Source organism: Lepisma saccharinum, chromosome 9, assembly GCF_977018435.1.
Source record: "Lepisma saccharinum chromosome 9, izLepSacc3.1, whole genome shotgun sequence".
NCBI classification, from domain to species: Eukaryota; Metazoa; Arthropoda; class Insecta; order Zygentoma; family Lepismatidae; genus Lepisma; species Lepisma saccharinum.
In genome coordinates, this window is record NC_139237.1 from 29,486,494 (window position 1) to 29,512,062 (window position 25,569).

General features: G+C 37.9%; 1 protein-coding gene across 1 annotated transcript in view; it reads left to right on the forward strand.

The window, feature by feature from the left end:
- LOC145992600 (pickpocket protein 19-like) overlaps window positions 1–25,569 on the forward strand; it is an 829,803-nt gene that overhangs the window by 590,163 nt on the left and 214,071 nt on the right. The window lies entirely within an intron of this gene.

The following is a 25,569-nucleotide window of genomic DNA, read 5'->3' on the forward strand; positions in this document are numbered from 1 at the left end:
ATTTATTGACATTGAAGTCTCACATAAAATTATACATTTGTTCCCTATTGGACCTTTATCATTTTCAACTATGGCTGTCCTTTCCCTTCGACTTCGCCATTCATTCTCAGATTGGTCTCCTGGAACTAAATTATCAACATTGTGAACTTCTAATTCTTCTGGGAATTATACCTAACGTCAGCCCTCTTTCGGTTTAATAATAATCATTACAGGAAATGAAATTCAAGTTGTATCCAAATCATGTACACAAGCCAAGCATTATCTGAATAATTATATGGCTTTGTAAACTCTTCTTTATCCATTTTCTTCAAAGAATGTGCAGGACTCTCAACAATTACTTTCTATGATGGAATATATTTTTCAACCTTCACAATGCAAACAAAAGATAGATTTTCATATAAATTTGATAACACTTACTTCACATCTTCACGTGCAAGCTTATTTGATAGAGTGTTTTACAAGCGGTTTCTTTTTGTTTTCTGAACTGTTTTCTTCTTCCTTATTTTTCTCCATAGATCAAACATTTCTTTCTTCTCTTGCCACTTCAATAATTCTCCTTCCAACTTTTTCCTCTTGGACAACGGAACAGGATAAGGATTGGAGTAAACAGGTTCTTCACAAGTCAGATTTATTTCACAGATAAAATTCCTAAATAATCCTGGCTTGTCGGCTAATATTCTTCTATATTTCAACAATAAATTAAATAGCTGCTCCTTTTCATCAACTCTCAAAACATCTGAAGCAAAGGCTTTATCTCTTATGTCTGATTCTGTTGCAGACCATTCATCAGCGTTAGCTTCTTCCTCCGCTTTCGTACACTGTATTAAGGCTGTCTTCTCCCGCGACTCGCTCTTCTCTGAATCTCCAGCGTTAGGAAGTAAATGTTGCTCTACTGTGTGTCCGCCATTGATCAGATACAATTTTTCTGCGCCTGCATCCAGAGTGGCTTTGTATCTTCGAAGGAAAGGATAACCAAATAATAAATAGCTTCTAAGCACTTGACCACATATACCAAATCTTCAAATATAAAACCGCCAATTTCAAAATTTATTCGCCTACATCCAGCTATCCGTGATCTTTCTTTTCCAGCAAAATCTTTTAATGTTACGCCTGGACACTTCTGCAATTTAAGACCTGGTAATCGCTTTCGTACTTGAAGCCACATATTATAATTCATACGGGTACATTCGCTACCCGTGTCCAGAGTACATTTTATTTGGAATCCTAATACCTCGACAGAAATTTTCATGTTGATTGTGGAATGCACCGAGTTGTTATATTTATATAGAAGTTCTGGTCGAATACTGAGCCATTTATAATTACCTTGAAGTGTGAATTGTTTATACATATGATTTTTTAGGGTTTTGTTGAATCTTTCTACAATAGAAGCCTTGAGATCACTGTAACTCGAGTAATGTTGTATTGACTGGCTTTTAATAAATTGTTGGAACACAGAATTATAGAATTCTTTGTCATTATCTGTTTGCAAATAGCGCGGTGATCTTCCACTCTGATTGATGATTGTCCTGAAGGCTTCTGTAACACATTTTCCTGTCTTGGATTTGAGTGGCACAGCCCAGGCAAATTTTGAAAATGTATCTATGGCAGTGAGTAGATACTTGTAGCCCTTGTTGATCTTGTCTAAGTTTTTCAGCTGTCCACTTGCCATCTCAACCAAGTAACACTGCCATAAATCATCTATGCCTTTTGTAACTACTGGCAGTCTCTTATAATTATGTCTGGCTTGTCTGTGTAATTCATCAACAATAATTTGTCTAGACATAGTATGTAAACAAGAATATTGCAACTATAGGGTGTTCAGCAGCTGATACTACAGGATTTTCTAAATATAATTTGCCTCCTATTTGTATATTAAATTCCAGAGAACCATCATCTTCAGCATAAGATGTCTCTAATGTATTGGGGTCTGTAAAATCCTCTAACTCTAAACTGGTGATTTTTGCTTTGTTATCAGCATTTGTTATTGATAAGGTAGGGTAGTGGTGTGCCTGTGGTTGTAGCCAATATTTGATCTTGATTGGTCTAAGTGTGCACCCAACAAAAAACTGGTAATAAAATTCTGAAGGGGACAGCATATATATTTTGCCACCTGGTGAAAATGGTGAATCATATTCTTTGTTGGGGATACTGTACAATTCAAGAATTACTGTATGTTTAGGATTCTCGAATATGCCAGTTATTTCTTTTTCTGCTGTAAGCAATATACTTGTTACAGATTCAAGGTGTTCATTGATAGTTCTAACAACATCATCATGGCCTGGCTTGATTTTTATGTCCACAACAAGTTTTTTTGTATTGTTGGACAATCTCTTGAAGCTGGGTGGCAAAAACAGACAAAGCATTTGCTTGATTGGATTCCATGCTTCCAGCTGTGTTTTGATATTAGCTACAATTTGCTGTAGATTTTCAACAACTGCCAATTTTGCATTTTGAGCAGTAAGATCATGGACTTGTCTTCTGATATCCTCAAACAGAGCATGCAGTTCATTAATATGTTGATAAGTTGGTAGAGTGGCCACGGGCTGAGTAAGTTGTTTGATCTCTGTCTGGATATTCTTGATATCTTCTGATTTCAATATGCGATTCACAGCTCTCATAATATTTTTAAGTTCCTGTGATGTAGGCAGATTTGATACAGTATTCTGCAAAGATTCAAGTGCCAATTTTACATTATTTAATTCAGAAGCATCAGCCACACTACGCATAGCATCTTGGAGTAGGGTTATGTCTGCCTGAGAAGGTGTTGATTGTTGTAAAATTTCAAGTTTTGTTTGGATATCATCGATCAAGTGATGAAAATGAGATAGCTCAGATTCAGTGTTGAGGTTTTCAAGTTTTGTGATCTGTTGCTGGACACTGACAAGAGTGTCTACAATACCAGGCAGGCGGGATTTTAGAGATTCTTGTACATTTGTCTGATCACTTTGCACTGTTGCTATTGTGCCTTCAAGATGAGTTATGGTACTCTGAATTTTTCCAAAATCTTCATATTTTTCATGTTGCAGCTTAAAGTTGGCAACACTCCGAGTTATGGCACTCAAAGCATCAGAAGATGGCAAGTTGTTCATAAAATTTTCAAGTGTCTCAATTTTTTGTTTAACCTCGGCTATGGCATTGTTCAGAGGGTCCAGATTAGGTATCTGTAGTGATTGAATAAGTTCTTTTAGAGTGGAAATCACTAGATCAAAATCTTCTTGTGATTTTATGCTTTTGACAATTGTTTGGAGCTGTGTCTGGACATTATTTATCTGCTCTTCCAATTGTAGTTTCAATTGCTCAGAGTTGGTGGCCTGAGTCTTAAATTTGGCTTGAAGAGCTGCTACAGCTTCCTCTAAATTTTGAAGATTATACAATGTGGCCAAGTCAGTATATTTTTGAATCAGCAATTTGAGTTCTGAGACAATTTTAAGAAGAGGGTCCATGCATTGTGATTGTAAATTTGTAATTTCTAGTTGAAGACTGGCATTCAGTGTGGTTTGTAAAGCTTGTAAATCACTTCTTAATTTTTTGAGTCTGACATCAAGCATCTGAATCTCATCACTGTGATCTTCATGTCTTGTATGGCCAAATATATCATTAGGCATTTTGATTTAGTGGTTATTTATTATTGAATATCTAATTCTTAATTCTATAAAAAAAGGTATAAGCTTGTCATAGGATCCCGGGACCTCAATATATAAGCAGTCACCAGCAGAAACAGTATATACAGTGCCAGAAATCATGTTTGAGTGCTTTATCCTGTAAATATTTTTGCCTATTGAAATCTTGACATTACCCTCGGGGGTTGTAATAAATTGTAATTGACCACCTACAGGTAATTGGTAATAATTTAAATTATTGTTAAATATGTACAATGTTTTACCTGTTTCATCATTAACATCTGCAAGTATGCTCTTCAGATGAATAATTAACAAAGCACTTAGTTTAGATATTATATCAGAAGAGGGTTGTGGTGTTGGCAGGTCCATAATAGCCTGTTTTTTGAACCCAAATAAGTTCATAGGCATGATTATTTATTTCAAATCATGCTTTGTAATTGGGCATTGTTTGCCATTTTTCAAATCACAATGATCCCATGGTAGAGTATGTATGCCACATGATAAAATGCATCTCTTATCATCATGTGGGTCTAGAGCCGCTTTTCTTACAACATTTGTAGTCAACAAGTGATCCACACTCTGAATTCTGCATTCTGATGTTCTGAATAAACTCTGGGTTTTGAGACAATTTTTGTAATCTTGAAATTCAAGCTCTTTGTCAACAGTTACTCTTCCAATGCCCTTGGCTTTTTTGCAACAGCACCACTACATGTTTCAAAGCTGTACATCTTGGCCCTTAACCCAGCAAATGCCACAATAACGTCACCAAGTGTCTCATCATTTAACTTGCCAGGCACCTTTTTGTTGTGAGGTTGAAACTTTTCATGTTCACTGGTATCAAAATATTCAAGCAATGCAGGCTGTGATATATCTTGATAGACATCTTCTGTCTGAATATCAGGAATAAAGCTATCTGTGTCCATGTACATCAGTTTAATCAGAACATCAGAATGCAGAATTCAGAGTGTGGATCACTTGTTGACTACAAATGTTGTAAGAAAAGTGGCTCTAGACCCACATGATGATAAGAGATGCATTTTATCAAGTGGCATACATACTCTACCATGAGGTCATTGTGATTTGAAAAATGGCAAACAATGCCCAATTACCTTTTTGTTGAGGGGTTGAATCTTTCATGATCACTGGTATCAAAATATTCAAGCAATGCAGGCTGTGATATTTCTTGATAGATATCTTCTGTCTGAATATCAAGAATAAAGCTATCTGTGTCCATGTACATCAGTTTTACACGATCATCATAAAAAGGTCTCAATACATCATAATAGAGCTCTAGCATGTGTAATATGGCCAATTCCAATATCACAGTCCCTACATAAATAGGTTTATCAAACTTAATCTTTGTTTCTTTCATGTTGAAGACTGCCATATTCTCATCATAAATTCTTCTGTAGTTGAAATTAGGCTTTGCTATCAATTTTTTGCTCAGGCTGGGGTCAGTAATTAATTTAACATAAGTATGTTTTCTGACATTTTCTATGGTTTTGCCATACACTGAATTTACCATCAATTTAAACAAGGTCTTATCAAATTGGCTCATTGCAGATGTTCGAAGCTCTGTGTTTGTATCAATATATGGCTTCAACCATCTTGAGTGCCTGAACCTTAAGACTTTTCCAATTTTGCTCACTTGAACACCATGATTCATCAGGAACTGGAGGTTTTTATAATATATGACATAATCCAGTTTTGGCTCTAGAGTCATCATCAATTTCTTTTGTTTAGAGCCAAGTGAACACTCAACCTCAGGAATTGGGGGCAGATCAGAAAATTTCTTGAGTAAATCATCAGGAATTGTCAGATCAACTTCTAAGAACAGGCCATAGTCACTGTCATCAAAATCCTGAAGATCTTCAATATTGAAATCTTCAACCCACTCAAGCCCTGCATATGACAATTTATCCATCATAGCATATCCATACAGGCTGTTGGCATCTACATACAGTATATAATTTGATGGCAGTGCTGGATCATAATTGGGAATATATTTGTTATTTGCTCTGGCATATCTCTGAGAACATTGCACCATGCCTCCTCTTATACATTGCTCCATAAACAGATACATATCTTGATCCTGGATCAGATCCAATTGCATTTTAGTGTTCAAAAACATTGCAGACCATGCTAGGCCTGGAGCACTGTAGAAATACATTGGATCCAGTTTACAATTTCGCATGGAAGATTTTCTAAATGCCTGAAGTATATCAGCTAAGAGAGTGACATCAAGTTTTAAATATGCCTTGTGATAATCACCAAATGTCTGGCATTTTAAATTGTTTCACATCAACTGGGCATGGTTATAATCTTCATCAGTGATTCCAGATGCTCTGAGTTTGCTGTAGAACGCTTGTTGTGGTGGCAGAGCACACTCATCAAATTTAGAAAAATATGTAATATAATCATATGGGTATACACCCTTCCGCCTAATTAATTTCAGGTCCTGATTTGGAAACAAAGCACATGTGATTTTAAATTGATCATCAGATAATTAAGTGGCCAGTGTAGCCAGGCTAGCAGACAGAATTCTGTAGGAATCAAGAAATCTTAAGTAAATGGGAGCACCATTAACTTTAATTATCTTGCTAATGGAAATCATAATTGGATGCACCATGGCAAAATATAGGGACAAATTTTGGTCTCTAGATATTAATATTACAGCTATTACACAGAGCCATTTTGAATTTACCATCTGTATGAGAATGGTGTTTCACCTTGATATTTATATCTGAAAATTCAGAATCAAATACTGGGCATTTTTCTGCTCTGTTGAAATCTTCAATCTGATTTTGTGTTAAAGGCGACATAGGTTTTGATTTTAATAAGACATTACATGCTATGTCATGGCACTCATTTTCTATTCTATGTGCAAAATTTTGATGGCATCTGATCCCATGTATAAATATTCTTTACTAACAACCCCATCCTGTACAACCACATAACAAAAACTAGAAGGTTCATGTAACTGGTATGATGTAATTGAAGATTCATCAGGATCTGGGCTGCAGAATGCAAGGGGTTTGAGGTTTTATTCAAAATCACAGACTATATATGCTGGGTGTTCCAACAAGGCTTCAAATTTTTTGAATTTGGCATTTTCATTTGGCTTAGGCATCACCATATGAACAGGTTTATGGTTGCCACAGTATTTTAAATGTTCAATTAACTTGTTTTTAGCAATTTCTGTATTCACTTTACAAACCCTATTTATTATTTTTTTACCATTAAATACAGTTATACATCTTCTACACAACTTGAATATTGTCTTAGATTTGTCTAGTTGTTTTCTGACTAAAGCTTCAAGACTGTGTATCAGAGTGTAATGGTGTGTGTCATCCCCTTCAATTAAGAACAGATCAATCGGAACAGCAGAATCATCATCAAGTGTACTGATTCTGAGAGGATCTATCAAGCAATTGCCACGGCCAGTAGTACAAATAAATGCATTAATAGATAATTGCTTACCATTAATATCCCTGGCCTTTTTTTTTTCAAATTTATCAATATTCTGAACTGACATTGGATATTCTAAGCCCTCCATTGCTTCATCAAAATCATGTTCATGCTGTATATAATAATTTATTCTCTCTGGATGATCTAAAACTGGAAACAAAGCAGCTAAAATACACCACAGAAAGCATTTCTCATCATTATTTTTTATGTTAACCACGGCTCTTTTGTTTTAAATATTATCAGGTAAAAACACGTATGTGGAACCTTGTAATGGGCTGAATTCAGAAATATTAACATATAACTTGTGTGGAGATCCGGATAGGCTCCATCCTGATTCTTTTGCTGCAAATTCAGAGTGTTTAATATTCAATTGATCTATCAAACTGCTTATTATTTTGTCTGAATTTGCATTTGAATATATAGGTACAGTTTCTGTTATGTGGGGCTGCTTAAATTTGGTGCCATTTGACTTCTTATATTGTGTAAACAATTTGAGGGACAGCTTATAAGAGACATTTTGTACATTTAGAATTGCCTGCAAATCAGGATTTATACTGCTCAAAAAATACTTAATGTCACATCTTGGCTCTGATACAAAACGGTGATCCCTAAGTTGGCCAGCAAAACTGCTATGGATGGGTTCATAGCGTGGCTGCTTTGCTGCTCTAGCATTAACAGGTGTTTCAAGCTTCCTTTCCAGACCAGATGTAGATGGTTTTGGGGGCAATGTTGATGACTGTGCAGAACAAGTATCTTTAGGTTTATATGTGAAGTATTCCATGCTATATTTTCTATGGAATTTTGGGCATATTTTTGTGGGAGTTCTGCATTTTTCTGGATCACAATTCCTTTGGTGCCTATCCCAATTGGGGCTGGATATATTCTTATTGCATTGATTACAATATTTTTGATTTGGCATTTTTGTTGTTGGTTTATTATATAAAATTTCTTGGGGTCCAAATCAAAATTCTATACTTAATAAAAAATATCACTTGGGTTCAGCAGTGTGCTTTGTATATTTAGTGTATATACTTAGTGTCTTAATATTTTTGGCTTTGTTGTTGGTTTATTATATAAAATTTCTTGGGGTTCAATTCAAAACTATATACTTAATAAAACTATGACAGGTTGTATAAAGCTGATAGCCTACATGCACAAAGGTAGAATAAGTATTAATCTACAGCAGCACTATGCCACCACAAATACATGTCTACACAGGCAGGTCCTAGAAAGGCAATGACCTAATACCATGTGTCATGTATAACAAACTGGGACAGATATAAACCCTTTGTTCAATATATTAGAAAATTCTGTATATTAAATCAAACAAACCTATAATTCAATTTGTACAAATCTGCTATATTTTTGTGTTTTTTAAAAAATATGAGGAGCACTGCAACAACATACCCATACTCTTCACCCACTCTCACAATACTAGCTGATATGTAATGCAAAATCTCTTTATATAGCCTAAGCACGGACCGCATTGAAAACATCTGAAACAATAAGCCAATCAGAATATACCACATCATCACTTTATGTCATAACCAACCAATCAGAAAACAACACATGCCTAATAATTTATTGCATAATATTGGATAATAATTTGTTGCACAACATGATGCAATAGAAATAAACCAGAAATAGGCCACAAATGGACCGGAAGTGGGCCACAAGTGAACCGGAAGTAAACCGTAAGTGGACCGGAAATGACCGGAAGTAGACCGGAAGTAACCGGAAGTGACCGGAAATGGACCGGAAGTGACCGGAAATAGGCCAGAAATAGGCCAGAAGTGACCGGAAGTAAACCGGAAGTGGACAGGAAATGACCAGAAGTAGACCAGAAGTGACTGGAAGTGGACCGGAAGTGACCGAAAATGGGCCAGAAACAGGCCGGAAGTGGACCGGAAGTAAACCGGAAGTGGACCGGAAATGACCAGAAGTAGACCGGTAGTGACCGGAAGTGGACCGGAATTGAAAGGAAATGGGCCAGAAATAGGCCGGAAGTGGACCGGAAGTAAATGTGTGTAGGTGTGGGTGGGTGTAGGTGGCTCTTATGAGCATTTTTGGCTTATTTTTAAGTGTAGCAAAAACATCAAGAGGGGCATATTTTTAACAAGCTTATGGACAACAATCTCACAGATGTAGCTTTTGTAAGTGTAGACAAATCAATCTGAAGGGGCTCATACTTTCACGGGAAATTCCCGAGGGCATTTTTACAAAAATCTTGGGTTAGACAGAGTACTACACTTGAGCAATAAGCTCATATGCACATCTTGAGCTAGTTTTAAGTGTAGCCAAATCTGCCTGAGGGGGGCTCATACTTTTTCGGGTTTATAATAGTACCAAACACACTACTTCGCTAGTATCGAAATATTCAAGCAATGCAGGCTGTGCTATATCTTGATAGACATCTTCTGTCTGAATATCGAGGATAAAGCTATCCGTGTCCATATACATCAGTCTTATACGATCACCATAAAAAGGCTTTAGCACATCGTAATATACCTCTAGCATGTGTAATTTGGCCAATTCTAATATTACATATCCTACGTAAATAGGCTTATCAAACTTGATCTTTGTTTTATTCATGTTAAAAAGCGCCAGATTATCGTCATATATTCATCTGTACTTTAAGTTGATTTGTTACCACTTTTTTGCTCTAGCTGGGGCCAGTAAGCAATTTGACATCAGTATGTTTTCTGACATTTTCTACGTTCTTACCATACAACGAATGATCATCAATTTGAACAAGGTCTTATCAAATTGTGTTATCGCACGTGTTCGAAGCTCGGTATTTGTATCAATATATGGCTTCAACCATCTTGAGTGCCTGAACCTTAAGACTTTGCCAACCTTGGTTACTTTAACACCATGACGCATAAGGAATTGGAGGGTCCTGTAGTATATGCCATAACCCTGTTTTGGCTCTAGAGTCATCATCAGTTTCTTCTGTTTAGAGCCAGGTGGACACTGGAACTCAGGAATTGGCGGCAGATAAGAAAACTGGCTGTGCAAATTATCGGGAATTGCCAGATCGACCTCTAAGAACAGGCTATAATCACCGTCATCGAAGTCTTGAAGATACTCAATGTTGAAATTTTCGACCCACTCAAGCCCTGCATATTTCAGTTTTTCATCATGGCATAACCAAACAGGCTGTTCGCATCCACATAAAGTATATAGTTGATGGTCGCACAGAATCATAATCGGAAACACACTTCTTGTTGGCTTTGGTATATCTTTGAGAACATTATACTATGCCCCCTCGTATACATTGTTCGATGAACAGATACATGCCCTGGTCCTGGATAAGATCCAATTTTATTTTAGTATTCAGAAACATCGCAGACCATGCTAGGCCTGGAGCACTGTAAAAATAGACCGGGTCAAGGTAATAATTTTGTATTGAGGATGCTCTAAATGCCTCAATGACATCAGCTAAGAGCGTAACATCGAGTGCCAAATAGTATTTATGATAATCACCAAGATTCTGACAATTTAACTTGGTCCACATCAACTGGGCACGGCGATAATCGCCATCGATAATTCCTGATGCTCTGAGTTTGCTGTAGAACGCTTCTTGCGGTGGCAGAGCATGCTCGTTAAATTTGGAAAAATCGTTAACATAATCGTATGGATATACACCCTTGCGCCTAAGCAATTTCAGGTATCAATTTGGAAACGTGTTATCTAGAATCTTAGTTATACGGGCCTGCCATTAACACTGATTATTTTGCTAATAGCTTTATATTTTTCGTCATTTTCTGCTAAAATATTTAAATCCTGCTTGTCATACCCTTCGTATCTGATCAGATGATGAAAATCATAATTAGATGCACTGTGGCAAAATATCGGGTAAAATTGTGGTCTCTGGATCTTAATATTACAGCTACTACACAAAGCCTGTTTATATCGACCGTCCGTATGGCAATGATGACGAACCTGATATTTGTATCCGAAAATTCAAAATTGCATACCGGGCATTTTTCTGTATTGTTGAAATCTTCTATTTGATTCTCTTTTAAATGTAGCATAGGTTCGGATTTTAACAAAACATTGAGGGCTATGCTACGGCACACTTTTCCTATTTTACGTGCAAATTTTTCAACAGCATCCGGTCCCCTGTATAAGTATAATTTACTAACAACACCATCATGTACAACCACACAACAAAAACTAGAAAGTTCATGTAGCTGATACGCTGTACTTGATGATTCTTTAGGATCTGGTCTGCAGAATGCAAGCGGCTTGAGATTTGATTCAAAATCACAGACTATATATGCTGGGTGCCGCATCAAGGCTTCGAATTTTTTAAATTCGCCATTTTTGTTTGGGTTAGGCATAGCCATATGAACAGGTTTATGGTTGCCACAGTATTTTAAATGTTCAGCCAATTTGTTTTTAGCAATTTCGGTGTTCTCTTCATCAACACCATTTACCATTCTTTGACCATCAAACAGAAACATCTTCGACACAACTTGTATATTCTATTGGATTTGCCTAGTTGTTTTCTGACTAAAGCCTGAAGATTGCGTATTAAAGTGTAATGGTAAGAACTGTCTTTATCAATTAAGAGCAGATCGATCGGGACAGCAGAGTCATCATCAAGGTTGTTGATTCTAAGAGGCTCTATTAAGCAATCTCCACAACTAGTAGAATAATTAAATACATTAATAGATAATGGCATACCATTGCTATCCTTGGCTCTTTTTTTTCGAATTTATCACTATTCTTGACAGGCATCGGATATGCTAGGCTCTCCATAGCATCATCAAAATCATGTTGGTGCTGTTTATAATGACTTATTCGCTGTGGATTATTTAAAACTGGAAACAAAGCATCTCAACTACACCACATAAAGCATTTCTGGTCGGAATTTTCTACGTTGACCACAGCTTTTTTGTTCTTGATATTGTCAGGTAAAGGCAGATATGTCGAACCTTGTACAGGTCTGAATTCAGAAATATTAACATAGAGCCTGTGGAGGGATCCGCAAAGACTCCAACTCGATTCCTTAGCAGCAAACTCAGAGTGTTTGACAAGCAATTGGTCTACCAACCTGCTTAGTATTTTGTCTAAATTTGTATTTGAATACACAGCCACAGTTTCCGTTATGTGGGGGTGTGTACATTTTGTGCCGTTTGGTTTCTTATATTCAGTATACAATTTAAGAGACAGCTTATAAGAGCCATTTTGTGCTTTTAGATTAGCTAGCATATCAGGATTTTTACTGTTTAAGAAATTCTTAATATCACATCTTGGCTTTGATACAAAACTCACAACTACTACGAAAAGGTGCATTGCGTGGTGGCTTTGCCGGTCTAGTATTATCGGGTTGATGCCTGTGCAGAACAAGAGCCTATATGTCTATGGACGTATGCCTTGCTAAATTTTCTGTGGCATTTTTGGCATATTTTAGTGGGCATTTTGCATTTTTCTGGACCACAATTTCGTTGGTGCTTAGCCCAATTAGAGCTAGATATATATATTTTTATGACATTGATTACAATATTTCTGATTTGGCATTTTTGGTTTTGGTATTTATATATAATTTATTGGTGCTAAAATCAAAAACTATATACTTAATAAAACTATACACTTTAAAAAAACGAAGGTGTCTGACAAATTATGATGGGTCGTAAAGTTAATAATTTATTACGTTGATCTACAGAGGCAAAGATTTATCGCTAATGCGTGTCCGCACAGGCTTGTCATGTAGCATTGATCTTCTATGTACACGACAAGCTGAATGTATCGACACGGCACCACGTTAATAACCACGTGGCCTTGCACAACTCACATGAACTGAACAACTATCGACACGCAACCTACAGTGTTGATCTTACAGCACGACTTGAGTTTCTCAAGTGCCAGGCACATTTCAAAGTTAACCAGTCTTGAAATTACCCACTGTGCTTGCAAACGCTGATACTGAATTTCTTACAATGAATAATGCTAGCACATATTATCCCTCTATGACAAACTGGGATAGTATAAGTTAACACACATGCTTTGGATTGTAACAGATAAGCTGGATTGGTCAAATATCAGATTGATCTATACAAAAAAGAGCATACACTTTATACAATGCTCTATGGAGGTATTGTATAAGAATTTAAAAATAAGTGATTATCATGCACTGGTCGTATATGCTGAAATAGAACAAAGAGTCACAGAGCAATTCTAAAGGCCTCTGCATAATGCATTGTCTTAGTACTAGATATACAAGTTGAGCCTGGTGCCCAATTAAAAATTCGGGTTAACATATTAATACTCTGAACTGACTGTCAAGTATTTAAGCACACTTAACAGAGTATTACACTAAAGACAATAAGTTCATATGAGCATCTTGGCCTAGTTTTAAGTGTGGCCAAAACAATGCCAAGAGGGGCATGTTTTTTACAATCCTATGGACAACAATCTGACAGACGCAGCTTTTTGTACGTGTAGCCAAATCAATCTGAGGGGGGTCGTACATTTTACAGGCAATCCCCGAGGGCTTTTTACTAAAGTCTTGGCTTAGACAGAGTAGGACACTGTAGGCAATAAGCTTATATCAGCATCTTGAAATATTTTTAAGTGTAGACAAAACCAGTCTGAGTGGGTTCGTACTTTTTGTGTTCCAGTAATATCGTATTTTATACTACTTTGCTTGTTCATCATTTTCCTTTTTTATATCTTATGTTAAAGTTCTGATATGTCATATGCGTTTGGATGATTGTGGTTCTAAATACCATAATTTCAATAAACACTTGTCACAGTTTGTTTGAGCTTTTGAAACATGTTCTTTCTCTGTGTACAGGGAGATTTGTAATTCAACTTATTCCTGGAAATGGATAATATTAGAGCATTTCCAACCAATTTGATCCTATGCACCGGGGTCGAAATCAATGTGTTTCGAGTTATTGCAATTTGTGGATTTTCGCGACATATTCCGTCTTCCGACCAAAAGCTACTAATTGTGAAAAAACTACTCCACCCTGGGCACTTATTTGACACTTTGCCAACAGCTGACGAAGGAGTGAATGTTGGGGAAAAGATTCTTGCCCAAAATTACCATACGTTTAAAGAAACAGTCATTAGATCATACGGCATGAACAAATTTGGGAACTATCGTTTAATTCGAAGAGGTAGATTCAAAATAGAAACACACTGAGCATAAAAATTACGGGAAAACTTCCCTGTTTCATAAGCTCTCCAAAAAGATACAAATGCTGTCAACTGTCACGCGGGTTGTTGGAAAATAGAACCTGAATAAAAAGTACAGAGCAAGTAGCGGATTTTAATTTACTTTCATTTACGTGAGTATTCTGGAAACTACGGGAATATTTGGGGATACAACCCAGGCTCACTCTCTTGCTCATTTCTGAGGTCAGTTACTCTCAACAATTGAGATTTCGCGTTGTTTACTAAACGCTCACAACATCTTCCGTGTAAAATGGCTGCTTTCGAATATGCAGAATACACGGATATCGAGGATAGTTATAGGTTTTGTGATGGTGACGCCCCTGCAGAACGAAGCGACTTCCACAGGCGTTTCTCTAACCGCCGTGTACCTTACGTGAGCGTGTTGTACCGACATAGCGGCGCATTCGAGAAACGTGAACGGTTCAAGAACGTCAAGGCGTTGCTGGCTGACCCCGAGTTCATAGTCCTGTTGAAGAGGAGGAAATCTTGCAGTGTTTTCGAGCAGACGGTACTACTTCATCAAGACCTGTGGCTAGGCGACTTGGAATGACTCAACGAAACGTCTGGTGAACTGTGCATGACTGTATCCATACCACTACACGCTAGTCCATGCTATTGAGGTGGGAGAGCTTGTCAGAAGGATTAATTGTTGTCCATTTTTAATAAATATCGACACTCAAGACCCATCGTCTGACAAGAATTCTGTGAACGGACGAATCCAAATTCGACCGCGATGGTATTACAAATTTTCATAATGCGCATTTTTGGGCTCCTAAGGGTCATAACCCAAGAAAATTGAAAGAAACGGCTTATCCAGAGATAATTCTCACTACATGTGTGTATGTGAATCATCGACAATCATGTGATCTGACCATTCATTCTGCCACAAAACCTAAACGGCACAACCTAAGAAAAATTCCTAAGGGAAGAATTGACAACGCTGCAGGATGTGCCGCTCGCACAAGAAGGGGCAAGTTTTACCAATATGATGGCTGCCCAGCCCACTATTTCCGGAGTGTGCGACAGTGGCTGGACGTCAATAATACCATGCGATGAATTTGTTGAGGCGGCCCGATCCCTTGACGGAGAGGAGTTCAGATTTGACGCTATGCGATTCTTGCATTTGGGGTCACATGAAAGAGTTAGTCTACAGTACACCAGTTGAGTCCCAAGAAGAGTTGAGAAAGAGAATTGTCTTAGTCGCCGAATACATTAGAGACAGAGTTGAAACGCGAGTTGCTCGTTTGTATCCGTAACCAGGCAACGCAATATGAACAAGATTTGTATTTCTTGTAACAGTTTATTCTGGCACCCTGGAATCATGAAAATGGTGAATAATATTATTACTTAACTGATTTTCGTTCATTTATATCTAGAAACCGACAATTTTATTTTACTTTACAAAGACCACTACAACGCGTTTTCTCCGCTTTTTCTTCAGATTTCTTTCCCCAACCCGTTTGACAGTTTACATTTGTATCTTTTTGGAGAGCTTATGAAACAAGAAAGTATTTTCCTTTTTTTATGCTCAATGTGTTATACCATTTTTCTTTGAGTCATCCTCTCCGATTTAAACGATGGTTTCCAAATTTGTTCATGACGTCTGATCTAATGACTGTTCTTTCTGTGGGTATGTTAACTTTAGGTAGGATTTTTTTCCCCACTAGTAACTCATTCGTCAGCTGTTGGGAAGTGTCAATTCAGTGACCAGGGTGGATTAGCTTTTACAATTAGTATTTTCTGGTGGAAAGTCGGAATATGGCACGAAAATATACAAAACTGAAATGAATCGAAACCCATTCATTTCCAATCCCCGGTGCATAGTCTCAAAATTGTTGCAAATGACCTCTAGTATTACCTCTTTCCAGAAATAAGTAAAGTTTACAATCACCCTGAATTCTAAGCGGTGAGATTTAGAAAACCAGGTGTGTAAATTGCAACACTTTCAAGGGTTCGAATTTAATATATTTCCGAGGCTTCCAATTGTTATAAAACTGTCCAAAAATATGATAAAAGGGAAAATATCACTTTCGGAGCTGGATTACGGTGGCTAGTCTTGAAGCTACGTCCATTTATTTGAAATCCTGTGCAATTTGGGCTATTTTCTCTTATCTAGATGGTGTCCTTAAAGTCTCAATCAACCCTGGGTATTATGAAAACTGCTGTACATAATTAGAAATAGCGAGACACGTATTCCATAATGTTCAGGAGGAAACGTTTTGATGCAACGCATTCCCTACCCGGGGTCCCCACGATGAGTTAGGCTAGGTCGACTCTTTTTTTTCAAATGGCAAGGGTGTTCAAAATATATATCGTTTGAAATATTTGATCATAACAACAATAATACAGCAAATACGGGATCTTAACGTAGCTCCAATTGACAATGGAGTGAAATCAAATGTTCAATGTGACCAGCATTGGACAGGACTCCAATTCGCACAGTAGTAATCCTAGAAAACAGTGGAAGCTGGAAAACTTTTCCAACACTGTAACATGATTCGGAGATATCCAAGCAGTTTCTACAAATACATACAAGCCCCCCACCATGAGATGGCAAGTGTCCGTAAACAAAACCGCATATCATCGCGCCCCATGAGATTGCCACAAGGAGGACAAGGACAGACATGCAGAATCGCAACTCAAAGGTACGTAGTTACATGTAAAATGTCAACTGAAGGCAAGTGTGGGGGGACGGTTTACAAGATGTTAGAACACGTACACCGCTAAAATTCAAATTGAGCTTACATTCTTTTTACAGAAGATATTCGAAATGAGCCCCATTCACTTGTTTGAAGGAGAGTGCAGACGGAGTATCAAACCAGACCAAGTAATCAGTGTTACTACCGGGACGAATATTCAACAGAACAATTCTGCTTGTGTTTTCGTAAGCAAAGAGACCGGAGGGCAAACTTTGGAAGTGACTTTGACATACTGGACGCAGGAGAATGAGCGTTCTGGCGCAGACAAAGTGGAAATAATCTTTCTTTTTGTTGATTGTGGCAGAATCTACTATTTAAATAATTGTATCCCCAACACCCTAGTATTGACCATAAGTATGTATCAAACCTTGTGAAAAAAATCTGTGAAACGCATAGCGTTAATGACAGACGACGTCCAGGACGACCTCACATCGGTGAAGCAACAGTGTTGGAAGTTATAGGACGTCATTAGCACAAATAGAAGAAACAAGTAACATTCCACGGAGTTCTATCAGTAAGCTCTTAAAATTACACAAATTTCATCCTTACAAAATGCAGATAAAGCAACTGGGAGATGATGATTTCTATAGACGAATTGAGTCTTTCGAAATTAAGTGCGACAGGATTGCTAACAACAAAAACTTCTTACCCAACATCTCTTTCATTGACGAAAGTTTTTATTTTCCTAACTGCCTGTGTTAATAAACACAATGTTCGAGAATGGGCAGATGTTAATCCCCTTGTTGTGAGGGTAAGCCATACGCAAAGACCTGAGAAGGTTAATGTTCGGGTAGGTATTTTAGGAAACCACATAATTGGATACTTATTTTTAATGGCAAATTAAACTGTAATCTGCACCTGCAAATTCTACGTGACACAGTGGATTCCTTGGTAACAGTCCTTGTAGAAAACTCAGTCGATGTCATCGGTGTGCCTGAATTTGATGCGGACAATATTGTTCTTCAGCACACTACAGCCGGGACGTGCGTGTGTACGTGAAGTAAAATTATCCAAACAGTTGGATAGTCCGTCGTGTACCATCGAATAGACTGGAAGATAGCCTGATTTGTCTCCGAAAGATTTTTCCCTTTGAATACAAAACAGAACCAAGTAGTCTTGCTGATCTGCAACAAAGAATAATAGCAGCCTGGAGAGACATTACAGCAGACACGTTCAGCAAAGTGCGACGCGCATTTCATACTCGTCTGTTCTACTGCCAAGAAGTGAATGGGGCTCATTTCGAACATCTTCAGTAAATAGTAGGTATGCTCAATTTGACTTTTGTTGGTGTACGTGTTGGAACATCTAGTAACACCCCCCAATTTTCCTTTAGTTCACATTGTACATGTAACTACGACACTTCTGGGATATCTCCAAATCATGCTACAGTGTAGGAACATTTTTCCAGCTCCCACTGTTGTCTAGGATTACTACTGTAGGAGATGGAGTCCTGTTCAAGCCTTGTCATGTTCATCACTTGATTTCACGCCATTTCTAATTGGAGCTACGTAGAGACCCCGTATTTCCTGTATTATTATTTTTGTTGTGATAAGACCTCTCAAATGACATATTCTTTAACCCCTTGTTATTTGTAAAAATTGAGTCGACCCCAGCCTACTTCCTTGTCGGGGGCCCGGGTAGGGAATGGTTGGCCTCAACATGTTTCTCCATAAACATCATGGAATACATTTTTCGAAATTTCTTCCTATTAACAACCTTTCTCAAAATACCCAAAATGATGTGAGATTTAATGGACACCCTGTCAAATTAAATGTCCTAGAAGCACCGCAAAGGTTATGGTACTATATTCACAATCCAATTTCCCAATATCATGAGTTTACTGACATTTGAATTCAACATGTTTACACCTGTTAGATTTATGTTTAGCAAAGCATATGGAATGCATCAAGTTATTCTCAAAACAGAACTCAAAAATGTAGCATCTTATTTGATGATGTAATAAACCAGAAAATGTGTTCATTTCAGTCTTTCTGTTCCCTGTGGGGGGAGCACCTGTAAGTATGCACCTCAATTAATAACATCTTGCTTCTACTGACATTTATTTTTACAGTCGAATAAGATCATGGAAGAATAATACCTCATTTAAACACAATTTTGTCGGTAGGAACACTGTGAAAGTGAAGTACCGTCTACCCAATGGGTAAACAAGTTCTCTTGAAAAAAATTGTGGTAAAGTGAGAAAAGTGAGTGGAGTGTCGCTCCATGTGTCGAACCAACTACATGAAGTGCTGAGGAAGAAAACTACAAACTTTCGACGTACCTCGGGTACGTAACTTGCTAATTATTACCAAAAAATAGTCACATTGCTAGGTAATGGCCGCCACGTAACGCTACGCGTGAGAAATTCGCCACAGGGAAGAAACGCGTAAGAATCGAACGGTCTTGTCAGATTTTGAGTGGAACTGGTGATTGATAAACAGTGATGAACAGTGAGAAACAGTGATGAACGGTGATTGCAAACAGTGATAAACAGTGTTTGTTAACAGTGATAAATGGTGATTATAAACTGTAACATGTGGTGATGTTCGTCGCAATTTATACACCTCATACTAATAGATAGTTTAGGAGGAATAGTGATAACTTTCCAGTGATGTCTCTCCTTTTGCACTTTTGTGCTGGAGCGTTTTGTTGTTATCGGCCGAGGTGAACCAATCTGAGTCTGTGGTCCTCTCCTGCCGCTAACCCACAAAACAATTAAAACACCCCCAACTCCCTCAAAATGAGGACTTATCCTTTCAAAGAGGAGGAGCACCAACCGCCAGAGAAAAACAGAAGCATGACTCTCCGATAAACAGACAAGATGAACAAAGTGGAAAGAAGATGAACATCAAGACTCCACCCCATTACAACCTACCCAATTATACACTAACCCCTGATGGGGCGGAGGGAAAATAGCTGACAGCGCACATACACAAAAAAAATCAAATGAAGCACATTCATAGCTAATAGTAATTTTCAGCAAAGCGGGTTGAACAAATGATTGAGTCGATTTGCCTGATTCAGGCGGTGTGTGAAGATCTCGCTACATCAATTAAGAACCTAAGATGAGTTAATGGTGTTCTAAACGAAAAGAAGATGCAGCTCTTCAATAATCGTAAAGAACCAGAGACGAACTACAACTGTAACACCCAAACATATGATGATGCTCTGCAAAACGTGGACAGCAAATAAGCCAAAAACAAGAATGATTAAAAAGGCAACGCAGAACCAGAGAAACACACTGTTTATTACAGGGAAAGCAGAGGACTCACCAACTATTCAAAAATAAATTGACACAGCTCATTAAACACTCAACCGATAAAATACGAGTCTGGAATATTAGGTCAACTAAAAACGTCTTAATCGTAGACACGGAAACGGCACAGGACGCAGAGAAACTAAGAAATCACCCAGAGCTAAAAAAAACCAAAGGGATTAAGGACTACATTTCCCAAAAAAGAAATCATCTCTTGATTCTTTATGACATTCCAATAAAAGAACACTGACGAAGAAATAACAGAGGAACTGTAATCACTAAACATCACTAGACATGATGAATAAAAAAGAATTTAATCGAAACCTCAGGTTCCGATTTAAGGAAGGAAATAGGAACAGACAGACAGTAGATTTTTTTATAGAAGTCACGTCATAGTATATAAGAAACATATTGATACAAGGAAACAGGATCTATATCGCATTCCTTGCTACAGGGATAAAGGATTATATATTAGTGCACAGATGCTTGAAATGTGAAGATCTCGTCATGTAAAGAAATATTGTAAGAAACTGGAAAATATTTGCTCTCATTGCGCGATGAGAGGACATGTGAAGATGGATTGTCAAAAAAAAAAAAGAAGACATGCCCTTATGTGTACCCTGCTACAACACAAAGAAAATATGTCGTCCATACTTTTGTCCTACATACAAGTTACTGTGGGAAAGACTAGTACGCAAAACTGATTATGGACAATAAACTCAATACACCAAGGAAAAAGAGGAAATCCCTTAGTAGATTTCGCGAAGATGCAGCAACAGTTGCAAGATATAGCGCAAGACTAGAAATTGTTAGGAATACGAATTTGAACAATAACATACACATAGAAAAACAAATTAAACTGACCAAGGCAGTAATTTATTTTATTATAATAACATAAACTACACGTAACGTTTCAACCCCTTCTAGCAAGGTCTTCTTCAAACTCTGCACAAAGTACAAATGTAACAGAGTACAAGCACTGGACGATATATACAGGGTTAGTCAAAAGTATCGGGACAGGCCAGTAATAACGAGACCCGTGGACGGAGGAAAATCACATATTGAAAGTGGGTATTGGGGCGGAAACTGCATTGAATGGGGGTGTTGCCATCATGGCAGTCACTTTGCATTCCACTATATTGGATATCACACAATAATTTCAAATAGAAAGGGGTATGTATGACACATCAATTTAGGCTAGAATTGTCCCACAAACGACAATCCAAACTCACTTTGGATATTTCGCCATTCGTTGAAGAGATAGGGTGTGCTACGTTTGACTGCAAAAAAATGAGATTTGTCTGAAAGAGACGCGTGGACGGAGGACAATCATATGTTGCAAGCGGGTTTTGGTGCGGAAACTGCAATGAATGGGGGTGTGGATATCATGGCAGCCATCTTGGATTCCGCCATATTGGATATAACACAATATTTGCAAATGGGAAGGGTTTTGTATGACACATCAATTTAGGTTAGAATTGTCCCACAAAAGACAATCCGAATCCATTTGGACCTTTCGCCATTCGTGGAAGAGATAGGTTGTGCTACGTTAGACTGCAAGAAATGAGATTTTTCTGAAAGAATTGTTTACTGTATTCTTGTTACCGTACACTGAAAATTACAGAGAGCATGAAAAAGAAAACATCATATTGACTTACAGAATACCTCAAAGCAAGTGCTCACACTGCTTCCCGTCGACTGTCTGACAATATTATGCAAACTAATCGTAAAAACTGCAAAGTGCCCTTTGTAGCATATCCCGAGAAAGTCCTCTTTTTTTTCGTCCACAATGCGATTCTGTAGATCATTCAGGGGGTGTGGTTTGGTCCTTCATGTGCCCCCATAAAGTAATCCAGGGCTGATAGTTCGGGAGATAGGTTTTCCTCAGTTCTCTCAGGCGAATGCCGGGATGGTACCTTACTTCGAGGCGGTGACTTCTACTTCTCTTCGTTTCTTCCTTTCCTGCCTCTAGTACGTTCCCCGGGTTGCTTTGATAGTTTGTTGAAAACAACATAATATCGCAAATTACAGAATTATAGAATGCCAGTCTAAATAATTCTTCCTTACAACAGAGTAAAATACTCTTTTGTAGTTAACAATCGTATTTGACGAATTAAGAGCGTCAGGTACGTATTTGTTTTACTTTCCCTTCAACGGACAGCAATAACAGGGTTTGTCTGGATATGGACTCTACCTGTACACATCCCTTGTAGATTGTAGTCAAATTCCTCGAAGGTCTGTTGCATTTGTTATCGTCCTTGCAAACGTTCTGCATGTTGCTCATGTTGGTGAGTGTTTTGCCAAAAGAAGGAGATTTGTGTCCGTGTCAGTGGTCAAAATGGATCTTGGTGATATTAATGCTGCGTGGCTATGGAGATCGCAAGCGATTGTATACCGAGGTGTGACAGTTATTTAATGCTACATTCCCTGAACGTAACACAATTTCGAAGTCAACCGTCGAAAGATCCATTCTAAGATTTGCAGCAAGTGGAAATGTCAAAGACCGTGTGCGGTCAGGAAGGCTGAAATCGTGTAGCAAAGAGGTAGTTTCTATGGATGTCTTACAATCTTTTGTGGACAATCCGCAAACATCGACAGCCAGCGTTGCCAACACGCTGAACATTTCCCAGAGTTCGGTGCAACGAATTTAAGTGCGCAGTAAGTTTAAACCCTACAAAGTGAGTTTAGGCACGAACGGACGAAAGATGACTGTGATCGCCGTATTGAATTTTCCGAAGTAATGATACGAAATATCGATAACGATAGTATTCACCTCAATGACATTCCATTCTCTGATGAAGCGACATTTATGTTAAACGGGCAGGTAAACCGACATAACTGCCACTATTGGAGCGATGAAAACCCGCATTGGATGATGGTACATCATACTCAGTATCCACAGAAACTGAATATTTGGGTAGGAATGATGGGAGGCATCATTCTTGGCCCTATCTTCATTGACGACAATCTGACAGGTGGGAAGAATTTCACAATGCTTCTTGAGAAGGTTGTCCCTGCCATCCATGTGATGACACATGACTTTAAACGTGTTTCGTTCCAACAGGACGGAGAGACGCTACACTATGGACGGGATGTTCGACAATACTTACATGAAAACTTTCCACAACGATGGATTGGAAGACGACGTATGATCGAATGGCCTGCAACATCTCTCGATCTATCTGCCCTGGATTACTTTCTATGGGGGCACATGAAGGACAAAGTGTATCGCACCAAACCACATTCCCTGAATGATCTACAGAATCGCATTGTTGACGAAACAAGAGGACTTTCTCGGGATATGCTACAAAGGGCACTTTGCAGTTTTTACGATCGGTTGACATAGTATTGTAAGATAGTCGACGGAAGCAGTGTGAGCACTTGCTTTGAGGTATTCTGTAAGTCAATGTGATGTTTTCTTTTTTATGCTCTCTGTAATTTTCAGTGTACGGTAACCGCAAGAATACATTAAACAATTCTTTAAGAAAAATCTCATTTTTTGTAGTCTAACGTAGTACACCCTTTCACTTCCACGAATGTCGAAATGAGTTCGGATTGTCTTTTGTGGGACATTTCTAGACTAAATTTATGCGTCATACATACCACTTTCCATTTGAAAATATTGTGTTATATCCAATATGGTGGAATCCAAGATGGCTGCCATGATGACCACACCCCCATTCATTGCAGATTCCGCACCAATATTCACTTGCAACATGTGATTGTAGTCCGTTCACGCGTCTCTTTCAGACAAATCTCATTTTTTGCAGTCAAACGTAGCACACCCTTTCTCTTCAACGAATGTCGAAAGATCCAAAATGAGTTTGAATTGTCGTTTGTGGTACGTTTCTAGCCTAAATTGATGTCTCATACATACCCCTTTCCATTTGAAGATATTGTGTAATATCCAAAATGGCGGAATGCAAAGTGACTGCCATGATAACAACACCCCCTTTCAATGAAGTTTCCACACTAATACTCAGTTGCAATATGTGATTTTCCTCCGTCCACGGGTCTCGTTATTACTGGCCTGTCCCGATACTTTTGACTAACCCTGTATACACCAACATTACTCCCCTCCAGACTATTAAAAATTTCTTCTGGAATATTCTAGAAGGTGACTTTCCATTGTCAACAGTACTTTCACCTAAACGGCTAAACACATTTACTTGTATTTATAATGTAGTTTGACTCTATACCTCACGCTCTTTCTCTTCCTTCTTTCCTCCATTTTCTATTTGTCCTTTCTACTCTTTCGAACACCTTCTTCCATTCTTTGCTTAACTGCAGTCCCTCAATCCAGTTCATTGTGTCTTGTTCACCTATTTCTCTATTTCCTTGGATTCCTTCTATTTTCTCACCAGTGTTCTCGTCTCCCTTCATATCTGCTTAGCCTCATCCCACTCTATGTAATGTCCTGTTTCTCTCGTGTGTTTAAATATCGCATTTCTCTCTCTCTTAAGTCGTACATAATACCTATGTTGTTTCAACCTGTCTTTCAGCCTCTTTTACGTTTCTCCTGTGTACACTTTCTGATATTTTTTTTACATTTCACTTCGTGTATAATCCCTTCCTCTTCCCCTTATCTGTTTTCATTTTTCTTGTTTGCATTCTTCGCTATTCTTAAGATGCTACTCCCTCCCTTCCTGTAAGTTTTAATGCCCGCTTCCTAAACACTTTGCATATCTTTTCTGTGGTCTTCCAAATACTTCTTATTCAAAACCTTCTCTCTTTTTATTTTTCTTCTTCTTTTTCTTTCTCTTCCGATTCTCCCCTGCCACTTTTCTTCCTTCTTCTGTGTATGTCCAGTTCCGTGGACCGTACGGTCAGTTTCAACAGTTTCGTATTGACATATTCTTCTAGCACATGACTAATATTTAATAAATTGAAAGACACTTGTAATATAAATAACAAAGAATTAAATTTAACTGAGATGTAAGGTAATAGCTATTTTACAAGGTTATGTTTTTATTCGCTGTATGTAAGAAGGTAATAGTGTATAATGTATACAGGGCACCATGAACAGTATATTTGATTGTAATGCCTACATTGTTTTTTCAAGTTCTGTGTGTTTATATTTTAAATTATATTTATGTGTGTGTATGTCATGTATATTATCTAAAGTTAACCGACAAGGGTAATAGCTGTTGTGTCTGTAACCAGCAATTCCCTTGTCAGAATGTATTCACTAAAATAAAAAAACGAAAAGATCCATTAGAACAATACTAAACAATTTGAGGAATGACGGCCTGACATATACAGTAGTTTAAAAAGCAAGAAGCCATACGCGGCACCATTTTGTGCAGGTGGAAGACGGGCATATATAAAAAAATGT